Consider the following 12,394-nt stretch of genomic DNA (forward strand, 5'->3'; position numbering starts at 1 on the left):
TGGAGGTACTTTTACTAGACAAAACAATGATATATCTAAAGGGTTTCAATATAAATGTCATGTGTTGGGTTAAAATAACGCATCTATTATTGATCATACTGCTGATCAAAGACTTGGTATATCATTAGTACATTCACAACAACACCACATTTTTCTAAAAATTGCTGTTGAGGTTTCAAGATATAGCTAAAATGTTACTGTAGTTTACTCAATGCCATTTTAATCCTTCAATGGCAAAAAACAAATAAAAATTGGGAACTGATATTAGTGTTTGCAGTGCATTCTGGTTTTTGATAAAGATGCTATCAAATTTAAGCAGGACCCCTCCAGCTATGATCAATTATCTGCTATTCAGCAAAACATTTTACTACTGTCAAGACACTTGACACATAAAATAAAATGTGTCAATGTCTGTCGTTACCATGCATAGACTCTTCTAACAACCAAAGACAAATGATAATTTCAGAAGGTTTAGATGAATATATTTGTTTACTCTCATAAGCTATGATTCAGCTATTCTGAAACATTTATTTCATGGAAACTTTGTCATTTATGTGTCTTGTCTCTCAAAATTTGGTACATTCTAACACACTGCCAAAGTCTATCCTTGAAGAGAGAAATGTAGAATATATAAATGCACCTGGTATTAACTAAATAAGCAGAAAATTAGTGTGGCATACTTTTCTAGGCTTAGTAGGAACATCACATATCATATTAGTAGTTGAATAATGTAAAGAGAAGCATCTTTTAGTGAATTTAGTAATTATTGCTATATGAATTTAGGATCCACACTATTCAACTGTGCAGCAGAAAATTGGGTATGACAATTTCCCTTAAAATAATTTCTTGCAGAAGATCAGACAGTAGTTTCTTGATTCCTATTTTTAAGTAACTATTATATCTCCTAGAAAATGTAAGTGAATAAGGATGAAATAAATTTATGACAAGTATATTGATAAGTAGAGAAGTATGGGCTTCATCTGTTCATAGACATTTTTAGTAAATTTATTACTTTCTGATGTTTTTCCACAGGACAAACTTTGAATTTATCTGCAATTGCAGTTCACCAATTATCCAATACACTTAGAAATTAGCTAAAAGTTCTAAGAGGAATTTTGATAGCAAAATAATTCTATAGAACACTTTGGCATTAATTCATGAGTATTTATTATATATATTCAGTATGTGGAAAATATACTTGAAATAAACAATTACTAAGAATAAATTTGTGGTATTTTCACCTGAAAAGTGGCTTTCTATTTCATTCTATTTATAAAGCAATAATAACATGTTGGGAGATGGACAATTCTGTCCTCAAACATTTAATTTTTCAACAAAATAAACATGTTTTTTAGCTCTGTTAATAAAGTTGAATCTGTTAAATATTACAATACCTTGTACACATAAATTTTGAGAAACAGTATAGCAAACAAGGATCTAGGGTTAGTAATGAGAGATCCAGAAATTTGCAGTGCCCTTGGACAAATCATTTTAATAACAGTCCACAGGCACACAGTGTGGTGCCGGTGGTGGTAGTTTTATGGGTATAAACTGAGTGTTTCTATGGTAAATACTTTCAAAACGCTTTATACATAATGTCTCATTATTTAATCTTTAAAAAAAAGTGTGTATTAGACTCCCATTTAAGAAATGAGGAAACAAATACTCTGAGAGGCAAAGCAACTTGGACAAGACTCTAAACCAGATTTTTAGAGCACATCCAGAGCCTTTATTATAATTTTGAAGGTATTTACCATTCTTCGGTTGCAAAGGCTTTACATTCAAATTAACTATGCTTACATACAATAGATCAATTTATTGGATTAATAAGTAACACCTGGAGATGTATGTTAGAGATAAAAATCAGACTGCCAGGACTCCTTTTCTCATGACTGTCCCTTTTCACTGCTTTTCTCAGCATGTGTAGTTCATACTCTCAAGCCCTCTGTATCCAGGACACCAGAAGTGGGATATGTGAGGACCAGCACCTCACATGACCCAGCTAGACCACATGACCATCTCAAGGTTAACCACTGATGCCTGTCAGAATAGTTGTCTCCCTCTGTGTGTCAGTGCCATTTTTCCTCCATGGGACCAGAGAATGTGCTGTCGTAGTTTTGACTGAATAAAGAGGGGTTTTCTAAGAAAAAGGATGTTCTGTCTGGACATGAGAAGAAATAAGCACTAAATGCAGTCAATTCTTGGCTATCTGATATCTGCACACATACACACAGGTTTATCAACACCTTTCTATATACAATATCTAAATTCATTCCTTGTTATTATACAAAAATGTTACATACAATCAAGGACACACCTACTCAAAAACAACAACCAGTCACCTGACTAGACTTTAAGTTTGAAACTTCTGGATCTTTTCTATTTCTCTCCATTTAAACCTCATGTGGCTTCTCATACATGATTGAAATCTATGAACCAACAGAAAGATACATTTATTCCTAACATTCCCAATTCAAAATGGTAAATGAGACATACGATGTCTTCAAAGAAAATTCCCATTTAGAATAGTGGAAATGATAAGGAACTTGTGTGAATCCAGTCCAGATCTTATACCAAATCACTCATTCATCCATTCAGTCATACACGTAAACAAATAACTATTGAGTCTCCTATGTGCCAAGTACTATTCTAGGCACTGAGTAAAGAGTAGGGAGGAAAATATCTAAGGTTTCTGTTGTCATGGAAACTCTAGTAGGGGAAGAAAGCAATTAAAGACTGACTAACTGAATACAGAAGACCATAAAACATTATGACGAGAATAAAGCAAGGGAGTGATGGAGAAAGTGACTGGGGTGGGATGCTATTTTAGATATCATTGGTGATCAAGAAAGCTCTCTGAGAAAGGGACTTGACTGATGAGGAAAAGCCATCTCCATAGAGATCCTTGAGAAGAGCATCCCAGAAAGAGGAAGTAAACCCCTCAAATCCTCAAGTTTTGTGGATTCAAGAAACAGAAAAAAGGCCAGTGAGTATCAGTGCATCATAAGCTGAAGCAGGCTAGCAGTGATGGTCTGAGAAGTAGGCAGAGTGCTCACAGTTTTAGGTTTTGTACACCGTATGTTAGCACTTGGACTTTAAGTGTAATTTGCGAAGTCAATGGAAGAACATAAGCTGAAAACAAATGTTTGTTTCATATTTCTAAAAGGTTAATAGATTATTGTGGTCAAGTGTGAAGGTAGGCATCTGTTGAGGAGATAAGCTAGGCTAAAATATGTAGCTTCTAAGGCAGTAGCAGTGACAGATGGAACAGAAGCAAATATTTGCTGTATAACAATAAGACCTGCTTAAAGATTGAGCTTGTTGGCTGAGTGATTCAGAGACAAACCATAGGTTTGAGACCTAAAGTCTTTAGTGAATGGTGTCATTTAAAGGAACATATATTTAGGGGCACAATAATTTCTCCATGTCAAAGTAGAGCAAACCAGAAATCAATTGCATATACAAGCACAGGTTTCTTAAAGGAGCTACAAATGTTAGAGATATGAAGTTGGGAACTATTAGCAAATACATTTGAATTTACCTAGAGGGAGGATATAGTCAAAGACACAAAGGCACCCATGACCTAGATGGAGAATATAGTCAAAAACACAAAGGCACCCATGACCACATATGAGAACGTATTATGAAGTTCCTCGTTTAGGTGTCTGGTAATGTAGCAGCCGAATCCTAGTGGTTTCTAGACACCAATCATGCTCACAAAGCAAGGCCAGTATAAGAAGCTGAGCAATGGGGGCAGTAAGCCATGAAGTTGAGGATGTCAAAAGTTGAAATTATTCATGCCTGTTTGAAGGTTTATGTTCTAAATACAAAATCTGTTTCTGCCTCCTATTATACTGCTTACAGTATATAGATAGATAGATATAGATATATAGACATATGTATGTTGCTTTATTGTCTCAGAAGAATGGTATCTAACTCAAGATACCTAGTAAACACAAGTTAATTTGATTTTTCAGTAGGAGAACATTAGTGTTGTCCCATTATCACTATAAATTTAGATGATCTAGAGTTTAAAATGGAATAATATAAATCAAGGATATTATGACATATTATCCATAGTCAAGCCACTAGGGAAACGGCGTTGGCTTGGTAGAATCTTAAGAGTTGTTCTTGACCTTGGGTTGCCCATCTCCAGAAAGCATGTCCAAACTGAACCTGGCTCTCCTAGTGACTTTCTCAAAGGAACTATAAGTTTCAGAATAATTATTACCCCATAATCCTTTATACCTTCTTCCCAATTCAAGGTTGTAAGCATCCAAGTCTGTATGATTAGGGAGTGTGTGAGCAATGGGGAGTTTTCCTTACCAGAAAAGCTATTTTGTGACTTCTACAATTTCCATTTTTTTCCTTAGAGGACACTGATCACTTTCTGTTCAGCTGAGATTTTTTGTTTTATAATCTACACCATCCATTTATAAATATTGAAAACTGTAGCCTTTACTTGACATTTTGAAGCTACAGGCTAAACCATGATAATTATAAATTTACAGAGAATAAACATTCTTTTTTTTTACATGTCCAACCTTCTTTACAAAGTATTGCAATTGGGCCAAAGTCAATTAAAAAAACACAAGCTGTTTTGTAGATGAATTATTATTCAAACCTATCCCATTTTGAGATTTCCTGGCATTGACTTGGTGTAAGGTGCAAATTCTGAACATTTAGTGCTCTCTCTAAGAGTCCATATCTGACCTCTTTATGGCTATAAAAATGATGACTCATCAAAAAGCCAATTACATTTTTTAGAAAATTATTAATAGATTAGTTGCTTAGCAATAATTCTGCAGGTCTGCTAAAGGTCTTTGGCTGGAGACAATGTGGTAGCCGACACGGTATCAATCTCCAACCTCCAAATGTCTAAATCAGATAGAAGCAATAAAAATAACTGAAATATATTACTCAGAATTTATCATGTAATTCTAAATGTGCTAATGGAATTGAACATGCCTGCTCAACAAGAGGAAAGGGTTCTAGAATATCATGGCAAAACGCTCCAGGAAAATGGCCAATGAAAGAAGCTGTTGGAAAAGCAGATAGATCACTGGAGGAACATTACTTTTATGGATCCAGGCAGAAGTCATCTACCTAGGGTAACTGTTTAAAGAAATGTGTCACCTGAGAAATACTGGGATGGGCTAGCTAGTATCCTACTCCCTAGACTTAAAGACCAGAATCAAATATTTAATTAGTCAACTAAATAAAAATGTTTTAAATTGTGTGCATAATGAAAGGAAGTATATGCATATAAAATGAGATCACCCCTGCAGTACCAGGAGAGACAAAATATCCTGGGTTATTATTAGACTCAACTCAGAGACTATGCTTATACTCAAGAAAATTCAAACATCTCACACTGGTTCTGTTTTGTAGTGCTCACTGTTAAGAAGATTTGCTGTTTTAAATTCTAATCTCCCCCAAATAAAATCCCAATTAAATATCAGCTTATTTGTGTGTAATTAGACAAAACGTGTTTTTTTTTAAACATTGAAGTATATACAAATAATGATAGCCTGAAAATATATTTGAAGAAGAGGTTAAAATATGGGAAACTAACATAATTTATTAAAACATACTCTAAAGCTCTGGTAATCAAAAGAGCATAGCCTTTTCAAAGAAACAACATCAAATAAAATAATTAAAAAATAAATTCATAGGTGCAAAATAATTTAAGATATGATAAAGTCAAATTTAAAATAATTCTAGACATACATATTATTTTATGAATTGTGTTGAGAAAAATATTGAGAAATTATTTTAAACACATGTAACATACACAGGATCAATTTCCTTAAAGTTTAAAAGTTCTATAATGAAAACTACTCTGTAGAATAATGAACAAAAAATATAAGTAGTGCACAGATTAAAAAAGAAATATAATTAGCTAATAGGTATGTTAAAAATAATGCACAGCATAAAAACAAATATAAGAATTAAAATATCAACAACATTGAATATTTTATGTGTCAGTTTGGGAAAGATTAAAAATTATGACAATACTGATTTGTAAGGAAACCCACTGTTTACTAGTTTAAACATTTCCAAAATTTGCTATAAGTATATATATCCATTTTGGTTTCACTATCTTTTCTTTACTTCTTTTATTGTTTTATTCAGTATTTTATGGACAGTGGGCTGCCAGGCATGAGAAGATGTGTCAGGAATAGTGAAGCACCTGGTATTGACTAATCCATGACCTGTGGTAGGTTTACCTTTGTAGGTTGCTCAAAATTCCTAAAGAATTTTAGGGACTTCACTACATATGAACATCTATTATTTAATTTTCACCATTGCTGTTATTGATGGGCAAAGGAGACCACTTAGGCTTTTCAAGGATGTCTAGAATGCCCATCTTGGGAAATGAGATGATTCATAAATGCTAAATGTGAATGGTTCCCTGAAAGTCTTGTTCCCCTTGACTAGGAAGTGTTGTATTCCTCAATCACCATAGAGGTAAATTCTAGCAATGAAAGGAAATAATTTTAAAGGAATTCAGAATCAGTTACTCTGATTTGTTTCCTCAGTTGTTCAAGGTTACTGACATTAGAGACATGGCTTATAAAGAACAATGTACTCATTTCACATCTCTTTTTTGGAAAGGGTACATAAACGCTATTTCTGATACTTTTTCCTTAATTATTGTTTCAATAAGCAGATATAGGGAAATTATTCTCTACGGGTCTCTAGGGGTCTCTTCCCATCTTGTGAGCAGAGGTACTGGCTGCAGTTTATCCGTTCAAGGATGTTTGCATAGTGAGCAGTCTTGGGATGGCGAGAGAGGAACAAAGGGCACATTTGTTTGCTCTCTGATATGATAAGTATAAACATAATGTCCCCTCCAGGACAAAGGCCAGGAAGACACCCCTCTCCATTATGAAGGATTCTAGTCCTAAGCTTGGGTTCCCTTTCCTGTGTGACTCAATGCATCTACAGGTTTTTCCTGACCTTCTTTATGTCAACCAGAAGGACTTGGGGTTTGAGGAAACAGTGCAAATGCTGATATTCAACTACTTCTCTGTCTGTATTAATCTGTCCTTTGTCTCTGACTCAGAAGTTTTGTATCTTCTACCAGAATCCATAAAGCTGTGACAAGTTAAATTATTAGTTTGCAGATAAGGTAAATTCTCAGACCTTCACAGTTTTTGATAGTGGATATTGTGAATAAATCATAAAGTAATTCATTAAATTTTAACCTGATGAATCCTTGATATTTCTTATCAAAAGACTAGTCCTCAGCATGAAGAAATTCATTTTAATTTAATATTGGTTAATACAAAGATAATTTGGGTGATATTAATTGAAATCTATATGAAAATGCATGACCACTATCAGTTCTTTTTGTTTTAGATCAAAATCTGGAACATGAAGGAATTGATTATATAAAATAAAAGATTCTTCTTTCTTGTTAACGCCTTTTCTCTTCCTTGCTCTGCCCAGGTGAACCCAACTCACTTCACCAAGTACTTGAAACTATGAATCTGGACACCAGAGTCTGCTCTTAGAAGTAATAATAAATTCATACAGGTGGAAATGACCCCCAAGAGAAGGGTACAAAGGAAAACTGCTCATACAACGAATCTGGGGAATTCCTCATTTGGGGACAAGGTAAAAGAAATACAGTCACGAAAAGAGACTGAACATGAACCTTTTGAGAAAAGGACTGGAGTAGGACAGTGTACTATCAAGGAAACAGAGAGAAAAGGGCATGAAAAAATGTGGTGTATAGTGGGGTCAAACACTGCAAGAAGGACACTTAGCATGAGGACTCCAAGGAGGCCAACGGGTTTGGCAATTAGGAGGTCACTGATGACATTTAATCTTCAAGTCACCACATAAGTCAGCTAATGAAGACAAAGCTGTCTCATGCCCTCAGTGTATCATCATGTCAACCCTACAGTGAATGATATTATCCACAGGGTAACACTTAATGATGAGTACTATTGTGATTAAATTGCTATAGAGTACCAATGGGAGTGTTCATTGCAACCCTTTAAATACCAGCAGCATGATTAATACTGTAGAACAGACATGCCAGAAATAGATAGTGGTTTGCCACTTACATCACTGTCAAATTTTATGTCACCCTTAGGAGTTTATTGATGTGAAATGAAGCACATTTATTCATATAGAGTTAGTTCTGCTTTATAAGGAATAAGAAACTATTAAAGTGGGCTTATACATACAGAAAATAGTGGAAGTGTTTTCTAATATGCATATGTTGCTGCTGTTCTATAATTGCTAAAGCTATTGTTTCTATAATTTGGAGTATATTTAAAGAAGAACTAAAATGACTGTTGTCATGTCAAACGTGTCTTTAAGAAAGGTTACCTTTTAGATGCATTAAAGATGTATATCCTATTATAGGCATTTTCTGTATTAAGAAATTCAATTTTCTGTAACTCTGTTGTTCTTCTATTGTGAAAGCATATTTTTTCTCTCAAAAATGTATGCATTTCTAGATTTCCTAGACTATCTTATATTTTTTCTTACACTTTTAAAGAATAACCTTTAAGTGCTAGACCCATAGTATACAATAATATAGTAAATTGTTAAAACTTTATCTTCTTGGTTAAAATTTGCTTTACATGTCAAAGAAGAATGTGTGTATATGTACTTATGTGATGTGTGTGTGTGTGTGTGTGTGTGTGTGTGTTAGACCAGGGGTTGACAAATATTTTATGTGATAGAAAATGCTGTCAACTCTGCCAGCCAAAAAGTCTCTGTCACAATTATTCTTATTTTCCACTATAGTGAGAACACAGTCACAGATAACTTACAGACGAATGGGCGTAACGGTTTTCTAATAACGCTTCATTTACAAAAACAGGTGTGGAGGGATGGGGGTGGATGTGGCCTGAGAGGCTGCAGTTTGCCAAACTCTGTTATAGATAGATGCAACTGGTTCATTCATGCCGATCATTGTTACTTAGAGTAAGATGGAATCAAGTGTGTGTAAAGGACACCAAAACCTTTAAACTAGGTAATAGTAAAAGATGTATAATTTTCAAATTACAAAATGACTCAAAAATAGCAAATTAAATAATCCATATACATATTACAACAAAATGAATGTACAACGCAGAAAGCATCAGAAAGATGACAGAAGTGAGACCAGCGTCTTCAGTTAAGTTTTCTTCCTAGGGAAGAAAATACACTGTGGTTATTTATGCTTTGAAATCAAAGTTATTTCTAAGAATATAATATATGGAAAACAAAGACACATCAATTGTAAAAGTATAAGTATATATCAATTAAATATAGCTAGATAAAAAATTAAATGACAAATTAAATTAAATAATGGTATTTGATTGTAGAGCAAAGAAAAAAAAGATAGAATGAAGGAATACATTTACTCCAGAGAAAAATGTCAGCAATAATATTTGTGCACCAGGTGTTGTAAGAGCTAATTATTCTTAAATGTGAAAAATAAATTTACACGTGTAAAATGGATATGTGAGTAATGAAATAAACTTTAAAGAGGAAAGATAATTTATATATTTTACCTTTTAGAGAATACTCTTTACAACTTACATTGGGTACTTGCAAGAATGGATTTTATACTAGACAGCCCGAAATTCTTCGATAGTTTCATAAAATTCAATTTTTTTTGCTTTCCCCTCTAGATGATGTGTCTCTGTCCTCATCTGGTCTTCCTCTCTGCCTTAAGTTCAATCAGGAGGCTGGAGGTGGAGCCCCACCTGGGAAGCCTGTTGTGATCAAGGTGGCGTAAAGAGGAACAGGACGGTGGCAATCTGGACCTTCTATGAGGCTGCTTCCCTAGCCTTTCTGTCATTTCAGTCCTTCGGTTCTGCAAATCAGCTGAATGAATAGACAAGCAAACAGCAACAATTATTTTTGGTTGACCTATACCAGTGTGCCGCGTGCTTCATCCCAAAAGTTGTGATGCATGACCAAAACACTGTTGGAGAGTTTTGTTTAAGTTCCATTTGCGGTGGAGATGGAATACTCTATCAGCACCACACATTTACATTTTGACACGGTAAATGGATTCAGTTCAAGGAAAAACCAAGCCTACGGGTCTTCCTGCCACCAGCTCTGCTTTCACAGGTCGACTTGAATGGATGTGTTCTCCCTGCCAGGACACAGACCAACAAGGCCAGACACCATCTCCTCTTTTTCCATGAGAGTTTTCTGTTACTTTACAGCCTCAGGATGGGGGTATCATGAGAGCTGTGGTGCAGCAGCTAGATCTCCAACCACCTAAAAAACTACATGTTTACAGGCATTGTGTGACTGGATTCAATCTCAGTTGCTTTGGTTACAAAGTTCTTGCATATTTAAATCAAGGAGCAAATAATAGGGGAGGCGCAAAGGATTGCACTGTTTAATTGCAAGCAATAGGATTTTCTTTTTTTCTAGACATGTGTTTCCTGTAGATGAAAACTGCATTATGCATTCCAAATCTGTCATAGGTAGTTGGTGAAAAATTTCCCAGATGTGGGCAACAAGTTGATAAATTGCTCTGTTTTTTGAATTTTTGTATGATTCTTTAAATTTCCATTCAAACTTTAGGGGCACTAATAGAAATTGTCAGGTTTACCTGGTCAGACACCATTTCTAAATTTACCATTTGACCCAGCAATCCCACTCTTAGGTATATACCCCAAAGTAATGAATACATTGGAAAATTTCTTCCAAATGTTCACAGCAACAGTATTTATAATACCCAAAATGTGGAAAGATTTCAAATGTTGATCAACTGATAAATGTAGAAATAAAATATGCTATGCCTATACAATGGAATACTATTTAAAAAATACTGCCTCATGCTACAGCATGACAAACCTCAAAAACATTATGCTAAGTGAAAGGAACTAGATGCAAAGGAACACATACTATATGATTTAATTTACACAAAAATATCAAAAAAGGAAAATCTATGGACTCAGAAAGTAGATTTGTGCTCATTAGTGCTGAGGGTGAGAACAGGATTGACTACAAACAGGCACAAGGAACGTTTTCGGGTGATAGAAATCTAAATCTAAAACAATGGCCATTGAACTGTACACTTAAAACTTGTGTATTTCACAGTATATGAATTATATTTCAATAAAGTTGTTAAAATAAACATTACTACAGTAACGTTTCTTTCTCTACACAAATATTTTGCATGCTATCTTGCATGACAAGTAAATATTTCCCCATGAATTATTTTTATTGTAAAGTTGGCTATGACCTCTTTGAGGACAGAGACTCATAAGGGCACTTCACTTCCTGGTCTTCCATGTGTTAGGTTCTTACATGCAATAGTTTCAATTATTGGCCCCTTACTATTTGTGGAGCCATGGGGTAAATCATGGCAGACTGGTAACATTCCAAAACAGGCTCAGCAAATTATCAAATTGGGCCACTTTGATAAAAATCTAAATTGAGATTTAAACTAAAATTGTAGGGATAAATAAAGATGTGGCATCTGATTTTGATATAAAGCTAAAGATTCATTATGCTAAGGGTATACCCCTAGGGTGAGAGCAAATCTTCAGTTCTTAAACTGTAAGATAAACCCAGGGATGGCATGATGTAGGAGAAAAAATTGACAGGATTCAAGAGCAATGGTGGACATGATCCTCACATTCTCAAGTTTTTCCAGGCCTGAGAGGTTCCAGGTAGCAAGCCCTGAGAATTTGATTAAAGGGCAGCGAGCACTCAAGGACAGCAATTCTGATCCTTGAGAGTAAACTGGAATCCTGTTACAAAGGATATGGTTCAAATAACAGGTGATTTTTGTCAGAAAGTCTCAAATTCCAACTCCATTCTTACTGGTTATGTGATCTTAGACAAGATACTTTGTTTCAAAATCCTCAGTTTCCTCATGTGTAAAGTGGTTTTGACAATACATCACAGCCAAAGCAATTTGTACAATATAAAGCACTTACAGAGTATCTGATATGTAATCAGTAACCATTTATTATTATTATTTTTTACATCTTTATTGGAGTACAATTACTTTACAATGGTGTGTTAGTTTCCGCTTTATAACAAAGTGAATCAGTTATACATATACATATGTTCCCATATCTCTTCTCTCTTGTATCTCCCTCCCTCCCACCCTCCCCATTCCACCCCTCTAGGTGGTCACAAAGCACCGAGCTGATCTCCCTGTGCCTACCTAAGGAGACAAAAGACGTGTATGCAGAAAATCATAAGACACTGATGAAAGAAATTAAAGATGATACAAATAGATGGAGAAATATACCATGTTCTTGGATTAGAAGAATCAACATTTTGAAAATGACTCTACTACCCAAAGCAATCTACAGATTCAATGCAATCCCTATCAAACTACCACTGGCATTTTTCACAGAACTAGAACAAAAAATTTCGCAATTTGTATGGAAACACAAAAGACCCCGAT

This window comes from Orcinus orca, chromosome 9 (assembly GCF_937001465.1).
Source record: "Orcinus orca chromosome 9, mOrcOrc1.1, whole genome shotgun sequence".
In the NCBI taxonomy this organism is placed as follows: Eukaryota; Metazoa; Chordata; class Mammalia; order Artiodactyla; family Delphinidae; genus Orcinus; species Orcinus orca.